This window comes from Leptonychotes weddellii, chromosome 7 (genome assembly GCF_054177405.1).
Source record: "Leptonychotes weddellii isolate Sample4059 chromosome 7, ASM5417740v2, whole genome shotgun sequence".
Classification (NCBI taxonomy): Eukaryota; Metazoa; Chordata; class Mammalia; order Carnivora; family Phocidae; genus Leptonychotes; species Leptonychotes weddellii.
The window spans coordinates 45,407,994-45,430,285 of record NC_138375.1 but is presented as its reverse complement, the minus strand read 5'-3'; the positions used below and the strand labels follow the sequence as shown (position 1 = coordinate 45,430,285).

General features: G+C 41.0%; 1 protein-coding gene across 8 annotated transcripts in view; it reads left to right on the top strand.

Annotated features, from left to right (window-relative positions):
• The window catches only part of EBF1 (EBF transcription factor 1), a 391,508-nt gene that overhangs the window by 63,427 nt on the left and 305,789 nt on the right, over nucleotides 1-22,292 (top strand). The window lies entirely within an intron of this gene.

The following is a 22,292-nucleotide window of genomic DNA, read 5'->3' as shown; positions in this document are numbered from 1 at the left end:
TGTTTTTGGTTGCCATAAGCTCTCACTGTCAAGATTGCAACCCTTCCTTGCTACAGCCCTCCCTCCAAAAAAGATGTTTTTAACTTTTGTGTAAAGTCTTTCTTCAGTTTCCTGTCCGCATCCTCCAGCATCTCAAAGCATTGTTTCTGAAGTTTAATGGAATTTGTTGTAGGTCAAGAAAAGGAAGCCATGTGAAGCTTTTGTTTTTTTCTCTCCCTTCAATGAAAGGGAAAGGAAAAAAAAATTCATTTGAATTCAGTGCTAACTTTATGTTTGTTGATCGTTTACCATTTCTGTATCCAGGATCTAATCTTACGATTAATGGTAGGAAAAGCCAGGGCCCTGGTGTTAGCCTCAGAATCTGCCTTTCCTGTGCTGTGGAGTGGAAGGAAGAGAGGGCTGCAATGTGCACAGAACTTCCGAAAGCATGTTCAGGTGTGCCCCACTTCCCGTCTTCCATGTGGCTGCTCATGTGAATTTGGGCATTGCATTTAATTTTTGCGTTCCATGTTCAAATGATTTGTTGATTATCACTTTGGGAATTTTTAAGTTCGCGTTTTTGGTATTTGGTCTCTATATTTAGTTTGGGGGTGGGGCGGATGTGGGAGGGTGGAGAAAGGAGGGGAGGGAAAGAGAGGGGGAATAGAATATTTGACTTTTTTTTAATGTGACATTTTCAGTCTTGCTTTCTGTCTGTGTGGGGCTCAGTTAAATGGAGAACATAGTTAACGAAATGACTTGAGAGCTCTTGATAGCCTCTTGAGATAATTCGGTTGTAAGCACTGCACAAAATGCATTCTCTGCATATACTCATTCCAAGTGCTAATTGTGAATGCTAAATTTTTAAGGAAGCCAATGTCACAATACTGTTCATGGCAATTCCAAAATAAATATTAGTGAGACACTTTAAAAGGACGGGGTGGTGTAAGAGAGATAGAGGGACAGACAGTTTTTCTTGCCACGAAATTCTTTTGTAATTTAACATGGGCCCTGCCAAAAGGCACAGGAATTGCCCACGTTCAAGAATAATAAAATATAGCTAAGAGAACTATTGAAGAAGTTAGAAATATCACTTTGTTTTACGCTGGCTTTATGTAATAGTCCAAGGAAATTAGTTAGGAGCTGATCAAGGAACAGCGGTTTGTCTTGGTTTCTAAATATAGCTGTTTTGGGTAGATGAGGAGACTTTATTCCTACGATATACATACAATGAAAAGAGGCTGGACTTTGGAATCAGATGGTGCTGGGTTTGAGTCCTGACTACCACTGGTCCCTGAGCAAGTTAAGTAACTTACCTTGTTTCTCTAAGTTGTACATTGAGGGTAATAGTACCTACCTTCCCGGGGCTGTGGATTGAGGACCGAGGCTTGCAGGAGATGATTCTGGCACAGAATGTATAAATGAGTGGTAGTTGTACTATTATTCTTCAGAAAATGAAGCAGGGGTATTTGTTAGAACCCATTGGTGTTGACTGGACATTTTGGGACTGGTCTTGGTGGAGATTCTAAACCGAAAACAAACCACATATTCCAGAGCATCCAACAATGTATTTGCTAGAAAACTTAAAAGGAAAACACAGTTTGACATTGAAAAAAAAATTCTTTTTAACCATTAAAATTCCTTCAAAGACGGGGGGGAGGGGGGGTGGAGTATGGCAGATTTTCAACTCCCCCCCACAAATATGGAGGTTTTGTTTTTTATTTTAACTGAAAGTGGCCAAGATTTCCCAACTGTTCTATTTTTACAAATTTAAACGTTTCATCGCTGGGTCAGATTGAGGGCCTGTGTGGGAAACGGAGCTCTCTGCTAGCAGCACAGCAAGATTCCTGCTGTGTTGTGGTTTCCCTGTATTTTTACATTCCAGGCATTGCTGAACTGTGTATAGAAGGGAGCTCTAAATCACCGGTGCTTTATGCGGGTTTGCAACCTTTTGATTTGGGCTTTGGAGTTAATGCGTTATTTTAAAACGAGATGGCCCCGCTGGTGAGTCCGCCCCGGACTTGCCTCCTCCCCTTCTCCCTGCCCCACCCTCACTTCCCCAGTGGCGGTCAAAGGTAAACTTTATATAGCACAGGAAACATTTGGGACTGCTAATAAACAAATGTGAGACACGATGAAGCTTTAATTGTGGGATGTGCACACGCACTCGAGCACGAAAGTAAGCCTGGGTGACATGGCAAGGCGAAGGAGGGAGTTCTTGCTCCTCCCGAATGGACAGATTTCTTAGGGACAGATTCTGTGTCTTAGTGGATTCCAGGCATGTGGTGGGAGAGTTCTACGGGATAGTCCCTTCCCAGCCAGGGGTCCCCGGCTCTCCATTGCTACAGATCCAGCCCTTGATCAGCCCCTGCTCCCTCAGTGGCCTCCCAGCTGGTCTCCTGGGACCTCCACCCCGCCGTCCGCGGTGCCCGGTCCAGTTCTCCTTGCCCATGACAGCCACATTGGTCTCCATGAAGTCCAGTTCTGAACATGTCACTTCTGCTCACAGATGTTTGCTGGAGCACTCTGCCTCCTGAGTAAAGCTGAACTTATTTGGCCTGTGGGCTCCAACCATGATTTTAGCCTCATATTCCTCGAATGTCCCCCAGGTGTCTCATGCTTCTGCGACCCAGACGCAGTCCCTGCTTTCCCATCTCCAAGTTCTGACTTCCCTATTCCTCTGCCTGGCTACCTTTCCCACCTGCTCCTTCTGCAGGAGGCCTTCCTCTAACCCCTCCAGAAGGAATCCCTCCTGCCTCTTTCTACTGCTTTTTTTCATGGTTGGATTTTTTAAAAATTTTATTTTATTATGTTATGCTAATCATCATATTACATCATTAGTTTTTGATGTGGTGATCCACGATCCATTGTTTGCGTATAACACCCAGTGCTCCATTCAATACATGCCCTCTTTAATACCCATCACCAGGCTAACCCATCCCCCCACTGCCTTCCCCTCTAGAACCCTCAGTTTGTTTCTCAGAGTCCATAGTCTCTCATGGTTCGTCTCCCCCTCCGATTTCCCCCCTTTCATTTTTCCCTTCCTGCAGTCTTCTTCTTTTTTTTTTTTATTAACATATAATGTATTATTTGTTTCAGAGGTACAGGTCTGTGATTCATCAGTCCTACACAATTCAGAGCGCTCACCATAGCACATACCCTCCCCAATGTCTATCACCCAGCCGCCCCATCCCTCCCACCCCCCACCACTCCAGCAGGATTTTAATTTAAAAATATATATATTTATTCAACCAATACTCATGGAGTATCTCTTCTATGCCAGTCCTTTGCTGGACGCTGAGCTGCAGAGAGAAATAATAATGCATGGGTCCCTGGCCATCAAGGTTAGTTTTAAACATTTTTTTTTCTTTAATAAGTTATAGAAGTGATTTAACTACATTACTGAAAAATTGGGAGAGAAATAAAAGAAGGAAAGGAAAACCCCACAATCCAACCATACTCATCATATTGCATTTTTAATTCATGTGGACTTTTAAAAATTATGATGGTATAACTACAGTGGTGTATTCTTTGTTTTAAATTCTTATTACATATGTGATTCTGATATTATATCACATATATTTATATATAATTTTCCATGTGTCTAAATAGCTCATATTTAATGGATAATAATTTTCCTATTGTTTAAGTTGGGTTTTTTTTCATTTTTCACTATTACAAATAATACTAATGAACATATTCATATTATAGTTATTTTTATAATTTGGATTATTTTTTTAAAAGAATAGATTAAAAATTTAAGTGTCAGAAGTCCCTTTTCAAGTAAACTCTGTTCTATAAGGATCCCAATTATATATAAGACAGACTATGCTGGCTGTCATGGGGTAGGGTATCTAAGCCCCCTCTCCGCCTTCCATAACCACCAGAGGCCTTGGGGCTCCTCTGCAGAGCCCTAGGGCTTTGTAGAAAATACTTTGAAAGCCTTGTGTTAAAGCTCAGAAGAAGAATTACTTTTTCAGACATTACAAACATTTTCATGGCTCTCAATGCATACATAACATTAAATGGTTTTCCAACAACTTGAGTTCCCTGTGCTCAATTCTATTGATTATTTTTGTGAGTACCAGTTTCTCTAGATCTTTGCCAACATTGTGTATTATCATTAAATTTACTTTTTCGTAATTTAATACATGAAAATTGGACTTAGGTGTATATGTCTCTTATTACCAGCATGGTTGTGCATTTTTCCATGTTTGCATTTGTTATTTATATGTCCTTCTTTGTGACTTCTGCATTTCCTTCTCGTTGAGGATCTCTACTGGAATCTTAGTATTTTTTTTAAAAGGCTTTTTATTTATTCATTTGAGAGAGAGAGAGAATACAAGCATAGGGGAGGGGCAGAGGGAGAGGGAGAAACAGACTTCCCACTGAGCAGGGAGCCCGATGTGGGGTTCAATCCCAGGACCCTGGGATCATGACCTGAGCCAAAGGCAGACGCTTAACCGACTGAGCCACCCAGGTGCCCATGGAATCTTAGTATTTTTATAATCAGTTTGTTTAAATCTTTATATAATAAAGGTAATAGCTATCAGCTTTTCAGCTCAAATGGTCACTTTCTCAAAGAAACCTTTCTTGGTCACTTTTTCTCTCGCTTTCCTTTCTATCCTTCCATCCATCCACCCCTCCATGCATCCTTTAACAAATGTTTATTGAGTCTGCATTACTTTACTTGGCTAAAGGGATATGGTAGCGAACAAAACAGATGGAGCCCTGCTCTCATCGAAATATCTTATTTGTTTCCTTGTTAATGGTATGATTCTCTCCCTTCCGTCCATAGAATGATAATTCTATGTGAACAGGTACTTTGTTCTTCTTGTTCATCATTACATTCTAGCCCTGCATACACTAAATACATATTGGATGAGTGAATAAATGTTTCACATACTACCCCCTACCCCCCCCCCCCAGTGTGGTACCATTTCAACTGCTTGGAGTGTTGATGGCATCTTTTTAGAAGCTAAAACTTTCTTAGCCTAGCAGTCCATTTGAATTGGTTTCTCTCTCTATCTCATCACTAAGTTCCTGGATAGAAAGAAATGAAGTGTTGTTCTCTCTTTCCCCCATCTCCACCTCAAGTCCCCCTGTTCCCATCCTGCCACCCACTAGGCTTGGCCCAGAGGATGTGTTCTTCCTTTAGTGCATGAGCCCAGCTCCCATTAGTGTTAATGAGGATGATCGTCTCTCATCTAGAGCCTGCTGGGATTTTTCAAGCACTATCCACACACTTAAAATAGAGACACTTCAGAAAGTAGGAAGCAGTTGCACAAAGTTTCAGCTTCAACCTGCTTTTAATAATAGAAACCCTTATTTGCCAAGTTCATGTCAGTTTTTCCCTTGCAACCTTTATTTGGAAAAGGAATGGGCTGAAGTTCATTCTTCCAAGAGAGTAAATGAAAAATCCATATGAGCTGGGGGAACCCTGAGCATGACAACCTTGAAAGTACTTTGTACAACTCAGGAGCTACAAAGATCTGGGATTCAGGAGTGCTCTGCCCTATTGACCAACTGTTGTGTGAGGGCTGGAAAATTAAGACTAGAGGAGGAGGAGCCGGGATCAGAATGTCTTTGTTTTAATTCAGTGTTTATCAAATGCCAGCTATATGCTAGGCATAATGCTGAGTAGACTGAGTAAGACATGGACTGTGCTCTCACAGGGCTCACGTTTTAGGGCAGTGCTGAGGATCACCTGTGTTGGAATCTCTGAATCATTTTGGTCAAACGAAGTTTCCCAAGCCTCTGCCAGAATCAGAATTTCTGGGAACGGGTGGCTGAGAATTTACATTTTCAAGAAGCTCCTCTTAGGATTTTTTTTTTTTTTGCATTCTCAGGCTTACAAAACACAAGTCTGATAATGTGGGAGAGAATGATAGTAAACTTTTATTGAGTGTTGACTGTTAAGTATCTCAGGCAGCCTAACCTGATGAGGGAGTGAGCAGTGGTCTGGGAAGACTCCTCAAAGTAGTGATATTTCAGGGGTGACTTGGAGAAGTAGGTCTAACTAGGAGAGGATGGGTTCTAGGTCTTGTCTAGGATAAACCATATATTAATAGGAGGAAGAATTTAGTAAGTCTCTGAGAAATATTGAGGTCATCAGAGTGTATGAGTGTAATGTCCATTGTTTACCAATAATGAAGGATGGGAGTAGCGTGCAAATACGGATTTCTTAATTATGAAAAAAAATTCTGGCTGTGTAGACAGTGGCGTTGCCTCTGCTGAAATGCTGGGCATACCCTCTTCCTATTTCCTAATGGAGGGGCAAATGGATCTGGGGTGGTGATGAGGACATGCACTAATGGTCCAGATAGGTGCTTGTGGCCAGAAAAGCCAACTGGGTGGGGTTAATGGAAATTTGGCAGGGCCCAAACCAAATGAAACAGACTCTATCTCTTCTTTCTCTTCATTTTTTGTTTTGTTGGATTTCCCCCCAGTGGAAATTTGTGTGTGCTGTAGACAGATGTCTATTTTTCCCTCTTATCATAGAGACACAGGGAGGGTGAGGGGCAGACAAAGGAGAGTTTGATGGCTAGAAAATATAGAAAGTGGCACTGACCTTATGCTTGTCTATCATGCTATATTCTTCCTACGTAGAAGTTCTAAAAAAAATTTGCTGGTCTGATGTCACTGATTTCAATTATCTAAGGTTGTATTAAGCTTAGCGAAAGAAAAGTTTGGGAACATGGATTGCTTCTAAGGCTTGTAGCTCTGACTTACAGAGAGCATGGAGAACTGTGAGTCCAGCTTCTGGGTCTTTTTTTTGTGTTGGGGAACAAAAGCCTGGAGCGTCTTTGGGATGGTAAGAACAATGGCGGCCAGCCTAGGAGTGCCCGTTAATGGAGCGCTTGTGCCGTGGACTTTTTTGGCTATTGGCTCAGGTTTTACCATCTTTGCTGGTGGGAAATGTTATTTCTGCCCCCACCGTTGTTAAGTCTTCTGTTTGCTTGGTTTGTTAGCGCTGACTGGCTTCCCTCTATATCCTCTTCCGTCTCCTGTGGTCTTAAATGTTCTTACCCTGACCTGGTTATTTAGAAGTGTGAATTTGCTGATTTGGGGATATTTGTATTCAACCTAGAATTTCTTTCCCCTAAGTCTGAATGATAAGAAAACTAGACTTCATTAACGCAGGAGCCTGCTCACCAAAATACTTGCTAAATCTGGCTGCAGAATTTGACTTCATGACCTTTTAGGGTGGTGAATGTCAAAGACTGAGCCTGGGGCAGTGTGAAATAATAAACAACTGGGCTGTAAGATCCAGCTTGACGGGCATCATCTGACATCACCTCCCTGAATTTATTAGAGTTAATCAATCCAGGCTGAAAAACGGAGCTAGCAAATCCCACCCACCATGCTCTATTTCATTCACGCTTACACTGGGTAATAGAAGTTTGTGCATTTGTTTCACGAGTGGATTTTGTTGAAACAATCAAAGGTGTGTACCCAAATGGACACTCCTTGGATGTAACTTGAAAAGTGATAAGATACCCAAGAAGAAAATCACCAAGTTGTTTCACTTGAATCACTCAGGGCTTTTTTTTTCCAAAGGTAAAACTTATTCTTCCTTTTCTAAGGTAGATGTTGGCGGTGACTAAAGTTAGCAGGAATCACATCTCATTTCAAACATCCAGACAGACCTATAGAGATACATTAAGGAGATGACCTATTGAAAGAGAACTACCTATAGAAAAATCTTCCAGGGTTCAGGCTAGGGCAGCTGCTTGTGACCTCAAAGATTGGAAATAAAAGGGCTGCTATTAGTTCCACGTCGGTTCTCAGAGTGAACGTTGCAGAGTGATGGAGGGTGTTAAGCTGTCAAATACTAGCAAGGGTTAATAAGGTTAAGGAAGAAATAAAAGCTGGTCAACAATAAAGCAGTGTGGATAAATCAGCTCCAATAAATAAAGCATGTCACATCATGTATACACTGTGTGGGAAAAACAAAAATCATAACTCACATACTCAGGCCATAGTTATAGAATTTTGTGCTGGGACATCACAGATTATTTCCTTGGGCATCTTGCATGCTCACTTAGAGACCTCTATAGCCCCTTTTCCTCTCTGGAAATCACTTAATCGCTTTCCTTGTGGGAGAATTCTCTAACATCAATCAGAGAGTGTAAAATATAAGAAGAGCAGAACCAGGGCAGTTTAGCACCTGATGTCAAGGAAAGGCCATTATAAGCTACCACACCAAGGAGGTGATTCACTTTCAGCCTCCTTTGACCTCTGCCCTGGAAAGGGAGGTCAGAGAGATGCCTTCTGTGTGGGCTAAGTTTGCCTAGCTGACTGGAGAAATGCAGGGCTTTGGTGGCCAAAGGATTTTGCAGAGTCTTCTTGTACATTTCCTGTAAGTAGCACAAGGTCCTGAGGACTATACAGCTGATATGCTTTCACACCAATAGATACTTCCATTTGGCCACAGCAAAGTCTTGGGAACAGAAGTTTTGCAGAAGAGGTGGCTCTTTTTACCTATGTTGGTAATGTAAATGCCAGGTTCAGGTTCTGGCTCAGTTGTAAGTGGTTGATCACTGGCCATTTCAGCTGATCCATGAGCCCCACTTTTGTTGTTTATTCTACTTCCAGACCCAGGGGCCATGGAGAATACTTCTGATTAGCAATCAGTCTCACTTAGAAGTGATTCTATAAAGCATAAATAGCAAGGAGTCGTATGACGTATTTATTTTTTAAAGATGCATATCCCCACTTATACATCTAAATGAGTAATTGCCCTTTGGGAAGCCATGGGCTTATATGATTTCTTTAAACCTTGGTTTGCCCTCAGTCTGGAGCATGTTACTTTGAATATCCTTGATAGGGATAAGTCTTCATTTTTGGCGGCTGTGTTTAGAAAGAGCCAAATGTTAGAAATCAAGCAAGTGGTCAACTTGGATGATTTTTCTTTGTTGATTTTGATTATGAGGTATGAGTAATGGGTTTTTTTGTTTGGTTTTGTTTGTGGTAGGACTATAAGGGAATTTCTAAAGGAGAGATTCCAAAAATATATCAAGCAAGGGCCATTAAATTGGAAAAATTTTACGGTTATGCCAAGGTTTAAGTTCTGGCAGGCATGTCGGTTAAGCATCAGCCCTATCATTTTATAGTCCAGGTTGTCAACTGTTGAGCAGGTAAAGTTTGTGAAGGTGAGGTTTCTATTCTCAGGAAACATCTTCTAGCAGGCAATTAGAAATCTATGAAAAGTGACCTTGGTGGCTTCTCTGCTTGGATCTGTTGAGCCTTTGGAAGTTGGCTTGTGGGGTCTGTAGCTTTCTAGGATCTCAACATCAGGAGTGGCCCAAATCATGGAGATTTTGTCTGAATACTGTTGGCCTTCCCATTCTAGGATATAAAATTCTTACCTTAAATCGCTTTTTTTTTTTTTTTTACTAACAATTCATCTTTCCTTGCTTGAGTTATCCCAGGAGCAATCTAAAGGAAGAATTTTGATTCCAAAGAAACAAACTCAGAAAGCTGTGACTTGTTAAGAAAACTTGCTTCCTTCTCATGTGCCTGTCTCTCTTCTCCCCCATTCTCCACTCTCTCCCTCACCTCTACATTTAACCTAGAATGGTTTTATTTAGATAGCAAGGCCTGATTATTTTTACACGGATTGATTTCCTATCAGTGGGTTCTCTCTGACATACTTCATGCTATTTCATAGTAAGTAATACATTTGGCTGTTCTTTTAGGATGCTTCTGGCTTTCCCTATAAATTTGAACAGAGTGGGAGGTATAGAAACTAGCGTCTAGAATTTTGCTTTTGTGAGTAAAAGACAAAGTAAGGTAAAGATTAAGCAAACACAGTTCTTTCCTATCGACGTCTACATGTTCCGAACCATACAAATTAGTAACTTTACAAATGTAATATGGTGGAGGAAGGGTTTCTATGTCCCAAAGGCTTAACTCCTTCAGAATATATTTTCAGGACCCACAACATAGCGAGCTTCATGAATATCAGTCTGAGGAAAAAAGACAATGGGAAGACTTATGAAAAAATAACTCAGGCATCAGATAGACTGGGTTTGAATTTCAGCATTTATTTACCAGTCAGAAGGCTGGAGTTGGTTCAGTTTGAGCTTCGTTTCCTTATCTGTACAATAGATATAATTCCTGTTTTGTAGGTTTTTTAGTACTGTAGCTATCATATCCCACCATGAAATGAGCACTCAATGGTCTTTTCATTCTCTTCTTTTGTCTAAAGTTATTTGCTAAAAATGAATTGCACAAACTTAGTATTTTTTTTTAGTGAGAAAATTCTGGCACTGATATAGAAAGTAAATTAATATTTGCTTAAGAGTTCTCTTTTCTACAAGTGAAGGATAGCTTTTTATTACTGTAAATGGCCCCAAGCTTTCACAATTCCCAAAGCAGAGAAATAAGTCCAGGAACTTTGTTAATAGTGAAGGAAGAGTTGGGAAGGCAAGGTCTAAATTCAGGGCCATTTGGAAATATAATCATTTAATTTCACAATTCCTTTTCATATTTTATTCAGCGAATTACAAAATATTTTTTAAAGTCAAATGCTACAAAAGAGAAACCTTTGAATAAAAAAGTTCTTGCGTGTTCTATTCTTTTCCTCCCTGTCCGCCTGCCCATCCGCATCTCATTTGATACCACAGAGGGGACAGGTCGCTTTGAGAGATGCGTGACGTGGCATTGCAAAGCAGCTTGCACCTTTTTCCTAATGTCCAGTCTTCAGAAAAACAGAGAAGACTGTTTTTAGTCTTTCCTTCTTCATTATATACAAACCGCGAGGCAGAAAGCCTTTTTGCCTGTCCTCTAATTCCTTAGCCCATCCTTAATTAGTGTTTTTATGGTTAATCCCTACCATATATCTTTAGGAGTTTCATATGAGTCGGCTCCCTCCAAGTTTTATTGCATTCAAAATAGAGGCAAGCTGACAGTGTGTGATGGTGGGAATATATACAGTCACCGAGAGGGGGTTGGCTGTTACTTGTAATTGATTGCTCACTGAAGCCTGCCCGCGCACTTTACCCCGAGGCCTCGCTTTCCTCCATATGCCTAGTGTCAGAACTTGGAAGCCAGCTGGTCAGTCAGCGCACATCCTGTGGGAAGCGGCAGACACAGGCGGCCGGGTAGCCATCAGCCTCCCCGAGCACATTTCCTCTGTGTTTTGATAATAGTTCTGTAAGCTTTAATTATGCTGTGTGACAACACATTCATGAACTATCAAAATAAATCCTTTGAGGAGATGGTGGCTAACAAGTTTTGAAGCAACAGTGCTTGTTGCAGAGAAGTAAGGAGCGAGGCAATCAGATTTTTTCAGGAACCCCCTTGACGTTGAAGCCAGATGAAACGTTCTCTCGCCTTTTCTATCGTGTTGACAAATGCTCCCTTTAAAGCCGTGCCCTTAAGAAGTTAACTGAAGACACTTATTGCAACACTCGAGTGTATCCAACACAAGGGCTTTACAATTAGCAGCAGTAATGTGAGCATAAAAGCTGTGCCCCAATATCGGTATATAATCTGAGGGAACACTGCAGGGTCCATTAAGGCCATTTACAGTTGAGACAGAGACTAATGGTATTAAATTATTACAGCGATTGCTAAAGGGGCATTCTAAGTGAATCCCTTCCAGCTGGGTTGGTTGTATATGCTCTTTGTCAACAGTACAGTCCTTTAAGGATATCCTTATTGTTCATGATCATTTAGACGTGATGCCATGTGCTTTACTGAAAGTATAAATAACACCCAGCAAAAAGACTGGGAATTAGTATTTGATTAAACTTGGCTTAGAGTTAAGTGGAGCTGGGTGGTTCTTAGGCAAAGCCCACTTGCCTTTATACACACATACGTATGCTTGTGGGCTCGCATATGGGATGGTCTGTGTTCATGCACTGCGTGTGACAGTGTTCTGTTGCCTGGTTACATGTGCACAGGTGGACCCATAAGTCAGAGCTGTTTGCATTGTTCTTTGTGATTGTTCTGTTTGGAACTCGGCAGAGTTTAGGGGATTAGAGCATCAGAAGAGAATTCTGTTTGGAATCCAAGTTTTTAAGAAAAGAGCAATTTATAATCTTCAGCACACATCAGTCTCTCTTCCCCCCCACCCCCGTGAGTGTGATTGCCCTTTATATGGCTGAGAGATTAGGTGAATAACCTTCAAGGTTAAGATATTTTTTAATTAATTAATTAATTAATTTTTAAGTGGGCTCCATGCCTAGCATGGAGCCTAGTGTGGAACTTGAACTTACAACCCTGAGATCAAGACCTGAGCTGAGATCAAGAGTTGGATGCTTAGCCTACTGAGCCACCCAGGTGCCCCAAGGTTAAGATATTTTAGCTCCCCCAACACCCAATCAAACATTGGGAAACTCCTTTACAGAATAATTGAATATTAAGGCCTTTGATTTTAAAATTGAAACCAAATTTAAATTAAAGCAAGGAAGTTGCAAAGAGAAATTTGGGAATAAATTCAAAGTTGCTACTGAGCTTGAATAATGAACAAGGCATGAATTAATAACCAGAAGCATAAAACAGAAAAGACTGAAACACACAGAAGAGCCCTGCTTCTCAGGCAGGGATCACAGGTCATTGCAAATAAGATCAAGTTGGTTGCCGTATTAAGTATATTCATATTTATCACCATAACTGTTACGCTAGGTATGTGTGTTTTTTTCTTATTGTACACATTAATTACATAATTAGATAATTAAATAACTTTTGTTAATTACCCCCATAGTTTGCGTTGGTCAGATATATTTATTGAGCATCTGCTTACTTTGTGAGCTGCACTGTACTAGGCACTTAACAAGGGAGAGGAGAATCATACCAGACATGATTCTTGCCTCAGAGAGTTTGTAATAAGGTTGTGAAGGATAAACAGAAAAGATAAACTTGTTCAATGTCATTATATGGTACTGGCTATGACTCTGATACAAGTTTAAAGAAGGGATACAGTGTATGTGGTAAATTTGTAGCAGCCCAGAACTGCAGGGAGGAGGAAGTGAGGAGAATGCCGAGGATCCCACAACCCCGAGAGAGTGTGAAGGGCTGCAGGGGGGATTGAGCAGAATGGGTTTGGGGGACTCCACAAAGGACCTCTGGGTTAAGGCAGAGCTTTGTCTCGCCAAGTGCTATGCTAGGCTCTGGGGACACAAGTGGATAAGACAGTGTCCTACCCTCAGGGAATTTAGAGCCTAGTGCAGCCATTATCAATCTCTGCACTGTTCCACTGAAATAAAAATTTGTTTGCATGAGAAATTCAAGGAACTCATGGTCCCTTTGAAGCCTATCAATTGATTCTGTGACCCAAGGTTAAGAACTGCTGCTTCGGGCGCCTGGGTGGCTCAGTTGGTTAAGCCACTGCCTTCGGCTCAGGTCATGATCCTGGAGTCCCGGGATCGAGTCCCGCATCGGGCTCCCTGCTCAGCAGGGAGTCTGCTTCTCCCTCTGACCCTCCTCCCTCTCATGCTCTCTGTCTCTCATTCTCTCTCTCTCAAATAAATAAATAAAATCTTTAAAAAAAAAAAAAAAGAACTGCTGCTTCATGGAAATTCTGGACTATAAGGTGGGGCTGGTCTGAGTGGGGGTGGGAGGACTAAAAACCTGGCAAAGGGATTTGATTGACATGGAAGGCAACAGGGAGCCTCTAAAAAGACCTGCAGAGGATGAGAGAGATAGGCCATTGTCCATCCACCTCATTTTCAGAAGGGGAAACTGAGAGCTAGAGGCAGAGGTCACTGCCCAAGTTCCCCACAGCCGTTTCTAGGGGCTCTTTATCATCCTCACCTGAATGGACACTGCCACCTGGGTCAGGCGCTCTTAGGAACTATCGGGGCGGCAGCAAAGGGTGCAAGATGAAAAACTGACCTTAGGTTCACATCCCCTTAGCAGAGATGCTCCAAGAACAATCAGGGGCGATAAGAGAAAAAGAGCATTTAGGAGGCAGCTAAGAACAAAGGATGGAGCCACTGGAATGAAAGAAGCTCTACCAAATATAGTTTTCATGCACATCGCTGTCGGCACTTGAGACACTTTCAGTGGGAAACCTCTTCTTGAACTTTGTGGGAAAGCAGAGAATCTTTGCAATCTTTGAAACCTTTCACTTTGGAAATATCCACAAAACAAATGAGAAAAACAAACATTAATGAGGCAGATATAAAACACTTTGGAGAAAAAATAATTTAGCATTTTTATAGTTGCTATAGAAACACCTCAGCCCTGACTCTTGCTAATTAGTTGGATTTTACACATTTTATATTTGGAAATGCAAATCAGTTTTCATAAATTATTACTTATTTTTTTCATTTATATTTCCAATACTGTTACCAGATACACACGGAAAGTCTAGGATATTATTTAGTTATATAACGTGACATACTTAGTTATATGAGCATGACATTTAGATCCACAAGACATTTCTTAGTTTAAATATTCTCCTGTTAAATGTTGTGGGAAATTATGGAGAGATTTATAATTTTTACAGACGAAAATGAGAAAATGTAAATTATGTAGTGGCTTACTAAAGTGTTTTCTCATGGAGCCTTGAGAGAGAAGGGGGGAGTCCTCCCCACCAAATAATAAACATTTAAGAACTTTTCCCTAGTCGTGGGAATTATGGTTGGTTTGGGTGTCTTCTGAACTTTTGGTACTAAACACTCGCCACCTGTAAACACTTACTGCACGTTCCCTGATTGGAGAAGACACAGAAATGTTTGGAGAAACGGAAATGTAGGACAGGTCCAAGATTTGCAGTGGCGTAGAGTCTTATGGAGAGGAGGTGAGGGAACGCTCCAATTCAATTGGTGCGAATTATAGATATAATTTTCAGTCTATAGTCAGAAGACCAAGAGGAATGAAGCTGCATTTATTATTGAAAAGATGGATTCTTTGACAAACCTGGGTCTAACTCCTGACCCCGCTACTTACTTGCTACAAGATTTAGGGCAAGTTCTTTGACCACTCCAAGCTTGTTCTTATACAACAGGAGAAAAAGAATGGGAAAATCAGAGAGTTTTTTTTTTTGTGTGTGTGTGAAGATTAGAAGAGAAGACTTATAAAGTGTTTGGTTGGGGCTTAGCCAGTGGTATTTATTATAAAATTATTATCACAGTTGATTTTCATCATGCATACCTTTATCCTTCTGATTTCAACTATGTGTAGTTGAACAAAAAATAAAGCTAAGAGGAAAAGAACAGTTTAAATAGGGTTCTCCATCCCACTGTGTACATGCCTCTGAGTGAGCTCTAAATGTAAATCAGCCAAATCAGACCTTTGTATATAGATATTAACATGTAAGGTTGTAAATGCATGTATACCACACTCAATGTGCAGCTTAAGGGATTTTCAAGTATTATTTTGAGTTTATGTAGTTTTAATTTTATACACTGGCTTTAGAAGCGAACTCCTACACCACAGTTGAAGCCACCGTATTATTATTGTTGTGTGGCTAATGTTATTACTGGCCTGATGTGAAGAAGTCGGTAGGGTAGCTGATGGAAGGACTTGAACTTTCAGTTGAGACCTTGGAATAAATCTGGATGTCCCTGGAGGATTTTGATAAGGCGAGAAAACAGGTAGCAGGGAGAAGTCGTAGAAGACTTTTCAATGGTCAGTGTGAGGGAGAGAGAAAAAAGGAGGTGAGGCCGGAGGTAGGAGATGCTGGGAGCTGCCATGACCCCTCTCCTGGAGGAAGAAGAAACCAACCTCAGGGAAATGGGAGCCACAGAGAGGAGACCGATGGGCGATTAGCCACATGTGGGAAATAAGCAACACGGACAGAAAAGTGTTTATGTATCCTAGTGTTTTTAGAGACCAAGGTCTTTTTAGTGATGTATTTGAGTAACAAGGTGTCCTAATGCTTCGTAGCCTTCTCAGTCTTGTGTCTTCAGTTATTTGAAAAGCAGAGTAAACAGGATCACTTCCTTCCCTAGGCTGATTTCCGTCTTTTCCTGAATCAATAAGCAAGGATTTGTTTCTTCTTTGTGTATATGACCCCATTTAAATTCAGGGTTCATGGTAACATAAATGGCAAGTGGGAGGAAAACAAATAAAGTACAAATACATAAATACATTTCTTTTTCAAAATTCACCGCATTAAACAAGCCGATAGTTTTGATGTTATCTCTGTTGGTGGTGGCTGCGCTATTTATTTCACCTACTGGAGTACAGCCAGGCAGGAAGTGTAAGGAATTAGAGCAATAGGGACTGATGGGAGCAGTGGCAATTGGAAAGCGAATGCTCCTTTCAGGGGGAGGCGCTAGGGCGGGTTCTCAGCTCTATCTGCTCCTTGCTATTGGAGCATCGACACCCAGGGTTACAAGATCTGACCTTTCAACAGAAGCCAGAAATTGGTATTTTCATATGTAATTTGACTTTAAATGATGGTAACTCATTAAAAGATTAAATCACTATGAAAGCCATAACCAAACGAGTCTGTGGGTTGCTAGTCTGTCACCTTTCTTTTAGAGCTACACTGTTTATGGTCGCCACTAGCTAGACGTGGCTGTTGAGCCCCTGCACAATGGCTAGTTTGAATGTAGGTATGAAGTATAAAAGACACACTGGATCTTGAAGATTGTAAATATATCAACATCTTTAAAATATTGATTGCATGTTGAAGTGAGAATATTTTGGATATGTTGAATTAAATAAAACATTTATTAAAATTAATTTACCTGGTTATTTTTACCTTTTAAAATGTGGCTACTAGAAAATTTAAAATGGCATGCATGACTTGCTTTTGTGGCTTTCATTCTATTTCTAGTGGACATGTTGCTCTAGAGTTTGAGCTGAGTTTTCCTGCTAAGACATTATTTCAGTGTGTTTGTGGTTTTCTGTGGATGAAGGTCCATAAGCTTATTCATTGTGCAGCTCTTTCTTCCTTCTTAGATCAACCTAAAGATCAAGAAAGATCTGCTTTTTTTTTTTTTTTTTTTTTTTTTGGTGAGTGCTCCAGCCAGCTCCATTTTGATCAAGGATAGAGCTAAAAATGGATCTCATGCCTTGAGTTCAGGTTTTGGTTGGCTGGCAGGTGTGTACCCAGTTGCCCCCCCACCCCCCATGAGCCCCAGAAGTGGTGTCCCAGTCATGGGCACAGAACCCTTGGTACCTAGGTTCTTCAGAAGAAATGGTGAACTCCTGGGAACCACCATTCTTTTGTTTGCCTTAATGTTGCTTAAAAGCTTGTTTGTATTGGGGAAAAAAAGCAAACCCCTTAAATTTGGCCAAGGTGAGGGTAAGCTGTCATCAGTACCATAGGAATCATGTGATGCTCCCATTTTAACAGAATCAAGTGATTTAGTAACTAACACAAGGTGGTGGCTGGGATGCAGGTCAGTGAGGCCATGACTGGGAATGACAACTTTGAAAGAGGGAAGTACTATGGGTCTAATTGAGCAAGTACTAGATTCAAATCCAGGAAATATTATTGATCCACCTGCTGGGTGCTAGGTTCTGTAGGGAATGTCTTCATAAACGTTATCTCATTTCTCACTTCACAAAGCATATCTAGTACTTCTATTGAGGTTTTATATGCTTAATACCAAGAGAGGAAAGGAAGAACTTGTCAGAGTCTCCTTCCATGCCCAGACATATGAGAGATTTAATAATTTTATTAAAAGCAGGAGAGTTAGTTTGAAGGTCTGGATATAAGCATATAGACTTTCTTTAGTCCATTTCAGTAGTTCTCAAATTTTAGTGGGTTATAAACACAAATCCACCTATGTGATACTTTATGAATGATGTAAGTGATTTTCAAGGGTAATTTTGACGCTGTGTGATTTTTGCCTTTCACGCTAACTTTAGGATCTGACTTCCTGGTTAAGAAGTAACTCCTCTATATGTGTAAGAGTCCTTAGTACATAATTCCAGGTGGTTAGACACAGAGATGTATGATAATTACCACCGCTCCCCGTGCTTACAGAATAATGTATGTTCTTGATGTGAAGGTTGGTGGGATGGGGAGAAAACCCACTGATGCTTAGGTAGTCTCAGTTAGGGAGCGGAGGGCTGGCTGGTCTAAGGGAGACATTATTTGGAAGTGGAGGTGGCAGCAGAAGGCAGTCTGAAAGGGAAGACGACTGGGTCCCACAGCTGTCTAGGTTCAAGGATCTGCAGACATCAATTACAGCTCCCTCAAGGTGTTTTGGCTTTACTTAAGCCATTTTCATGTTATCTCTAGAAGGATCTTCAATGTCGGCTCCAAGATGAGCTCCTGCAACTTCCAACAATGTCTGCTACAGGGCCCACAACTTAAAGTACAGGCTCAATTTTGGAGCTTTGGTAATTGTTATGGAGAAGAATTCTGTGAAATTCATCAACTCTGTGAGAGTTTCCTGTGAGTTTTTGTGTGAGAAATATGGTGCTAGTAAGCTAACATTTATGTGGGCTTATTGTACATCAGGACTGTCCTAAATATTATGATTACATCTTATGCCATCATTCACACAATACTCTGAGATAGGTATGACCCATCTTTTTTTATAGACTAGGAAACAGAGAGGTTAAATAATTTACTCAGAGTATCACACTTGTCTCCATGGGACCGTGGCAGCCGTGATTATAGTTCGCTGCAAGCGAGGGACCCTGTATCCTGCTCCTGCCCCTCCAAAACCAAAACAAAACAGTGATCTAAATAAGATAGAAGTTTATTACTTATATATGACTGATGCCTAGAGAGGTAAGTAGCCCAGGGCTGTGGCGGAGGCTCTGCTCTACAAAGCTCTCAAGCCAGGGTCCCTCTACCACATTCTTCTACCATATGGGGAGTGGCCTCAACCCTACTGTCAAAGATGGAACCATGGCTGTCCCAGCAGCATTCCTAGTAGCAGAATGGAGGGAGGCAGGGGCAGGGCAGACCCCCTTTTCTTCATGACCCTGGATATTGCCTACTGTGTTCTGCTTGCATCTGGCTAGCCAGAACTTGGTCACGTGATTACCTAAGCTATAAGGCAGTCTGGGAAATACAGATTTTATTCTGGGAAGTCATGTGCTCAGATGAATATTGGAGATGTTATTACTTCAGAGGAAAGAGAAAAGGATATTTGGGGTCAGCAGTAGACTTTGGTCGCCACAGTGACCTTGGGCAAATCACATCGGCTCCTCTTGATTTATCTGTAAAATGAAAATGATGATGATAGTAGATCCTAACTCCAAGGATGTTATGAGGAAGAAATGAAGCTCTTTGGAAAGCATTTAGCATAGTGTCCTATAGCTGGCATCATTCAGAACATCATAGCTATTTTTAATTTAATGTGACTGATCTTTTTCTTATTTCTGTTAATTTTGTATATATAGTAACATAGTTGCTAGAGAGAGATGCTTGTTTTCTGCATTTTCTCCTTCATGTCCTATTTTCACGACTAAACAATACTTTTGAATCTCTTGGCTACCACATAGCCTTAGTTCAATATCTATTTCCTGTCATGCTGGGGTGGTAAGATTTGGTGATCATGACTTCTAGAAGATTTGGAGACGAAATCATGAAAGACAGTGTTACATTGGTTTTCTTTCTCTTTCTCTTGATAACGATCACACATGGTCTCTTTTTCTTGTAACGCTTAATTTTACATTGTGTACTTGGAAAGCTGGGTGTCAATATAACCATAATTTAAAATAATTTTGGGACTTACTCATTGAAGGAAGGGATTACTTCTGAAATTTTACATCTGGATCTGTATCTGTCCTGGCTGTCACTATATTAGATTGGCTTCGAAGAGAGGCATATATTTTAAACTAGAGGCTTCCACTTGATTTTGGAATACTGAAGACTGTCATTAATATTCAACACCTTTGGTTGGGAGGTATGTGAGCTGGAGCTATGTGCATGGGACAGAGAGTGTCGTACCTTTCATTTGGACCAGATCCTGACAAGTTATGCAGGAGATAGAGACACATTGCATGCTAAGCCAGAATCCTTCAGTGGAACCTCTCTGGATGAATCCATCTGGATTGAGCCCACAGTGCATGGCAAGGCTAGTGGTCTAACCATCTCCCAACCCCCCCCCCCAACATTTTTGGCTCAGCACTGTTGGCCCTCTAACCACACTCATGCTCCCTATTACCTTGGGTTCTTCTGCAGTTCGATTCCCTCTGCCTAGAGCACATACCTGCCTTCTATTCACCTGCTCCACATCCTTCAAACCCCTCTTTCAGGAAAGCCTCTTGCTTTGGCTCTTCATCGTGTCCTCTGTGGTTGGCCTGGTGCTCAACAAATATTTGCAGAAGAAATGTATTTGAAAATCAATAAATTATCTGTAGAGGTCATCCTCTGGTAACTTATAAGACCTACCTATAAACAACTTTTTTTTTTTTTTCTGAAATCTTAGCAGTTGTTTGGTGGGCATCATGGACTCTAGCTGACATGGAAGACTAATGTTCTTCAAATCACACATCAGCATTTTCTAAGCAGACTCTAGAGTTACTGTGGCCCAGCCTGGCCTGGTTAGAGAGATACCAAGCCAGGCAGCTTCTGAATAATATAGCAAGGAAGGCAAAGAATAGGATCCCTAAGGTTATGTGCTCCACACTTCAGAGCAAGATTTATTTTCATTATATTTTTTCTTAACTGAGGGCATCTTATCTAGTTACACAGGCTTCTTTGGAACCCAATTTTGTTCTTTGTGACATTTGGAATTAATATGAGGAAATACTCTTTGTATTGCCTGGTATTGAAAATGTCAGTAAACAAACTTAACAGTCAAAGAAGGGGGGCATAGTAACAAAAGACATTGTTTCTTGGTGCAGGAGGTAAACAAGAGAGTTTAGAACAAAGGTTTTCTCAAAATAGGCTTTTTAGCAAACTTTGGAGCCGGGCTCTTGAACCCCACCCGCCTCTATTCTACTGCAGTGGTGATGCTGATGATAATACTTATTATTTTAACCAGCCCCCAAAACTTACCAACACAAACACACTCCTAATGTCTGGGCTGACAGCAGGGCTGGGAAGGTCCTTATAGGATCGCAAAACAACTGGGGGGCAGTTGAGGGCTTCCGGCAGCCAGCTAACAAAAATATACTCTCAGAGGATGCAGCTCAGGGAGGCGTGGGACCTGCACAGCAGTGAGCCTGAAAGCCGGCCTTTCCGTTTTTATAGAGCTTCACCCCTCACATCTGGTAGAGCTGTGACAATCAGCGTTAGACCATTTTAGAAATCAGATACCCTGGGTACCAGGAAGTTGATTTGCCTTCCACTTCCTTAAGAAAACACACATTAATATTTAAACTGGGTTTTCATAAAAGAAGGGTTGTGTTTGAGATGCGAAATAAAGTCAGGGGGCTGGGAAAACTCCCTCAGATACAGTGACCTTGATGCAATTCAAATCATCCTCCAGATTCAAAAAAGGAAAAGGCCCACCCCCCACAAAGTCCTTGGTGGCATTTGGTACTGACTATTTTATGGTGTTTGCCTACAGTTTGGAAAGAGCTGGACTTGAAGTTGTAACTTCCTTCTCTGTAAATAGAAGTGGGAGATCCATGAAGGTTACTTTCTTAAGTGATCCCAAGAAACAGTGTTTATGATTTCGCCTTCAGTATTGTTTCTTTGCAGCTTTTTCTAATTAGAGAGCCGTGTGGCACACAGCATCCCATTACTGGGTTCACGGTGGCCCTTGGGCTCATGATCCAGCCCTTTGCATTTTCCTACCCTACTTTGGGTCACTGTTCATGGGGCTGGCATTATGAGATGGTGTCAGATAAATCAGGCATGACAATTCTGCTGTGCCGCCTTGAATAAAGTATGATTTTGGTGTGTCTCTATAAGAGTTGTGGAGACAAATACAGTTCTTAAAGGGTGAAAGGGTTTTTCAAAGATCAGTGTAAATGGTTTACTTTAAAAATAAACATTTTAAATCACTTTGATCTTGGCTATCCAAAAGATGCAAACTAGTCATGCTTCTGGGGGAGTATTTTCCGGGGTTTTAAACCTAACATAGACCATTTCCTCTTTGCTTGCAACAAGATAAATAATTTTTGGAACAATAGAACACATGAAGAAACAATTCTGCAAGTAATAAGCAGGTAGGATATTGAAGGTGCTGTAAGAACAGAAGTTGGTCTTATATTTGCAAACGGATATTTAGGTAACTTTTCTAGGTAAGGTTATTTATCCAGGTTTGAATCCTGCAAACTGTTCCCTCTTCATGTCTATTCACCCACCCACCCACATCCATCTCACCTGTAAGGATATTATGGCTTTTCTTGGTCAAATACCATATTGAAATGCTTTTCATGCTATGCTCTGGCATGTCTTCAATCTTTTGTTTTAATAATTAGAGTTTATTCTTTTGGATCATATACTTGTCTGCTCACCAGGCATTATCATTTAAAGATGATTCCAA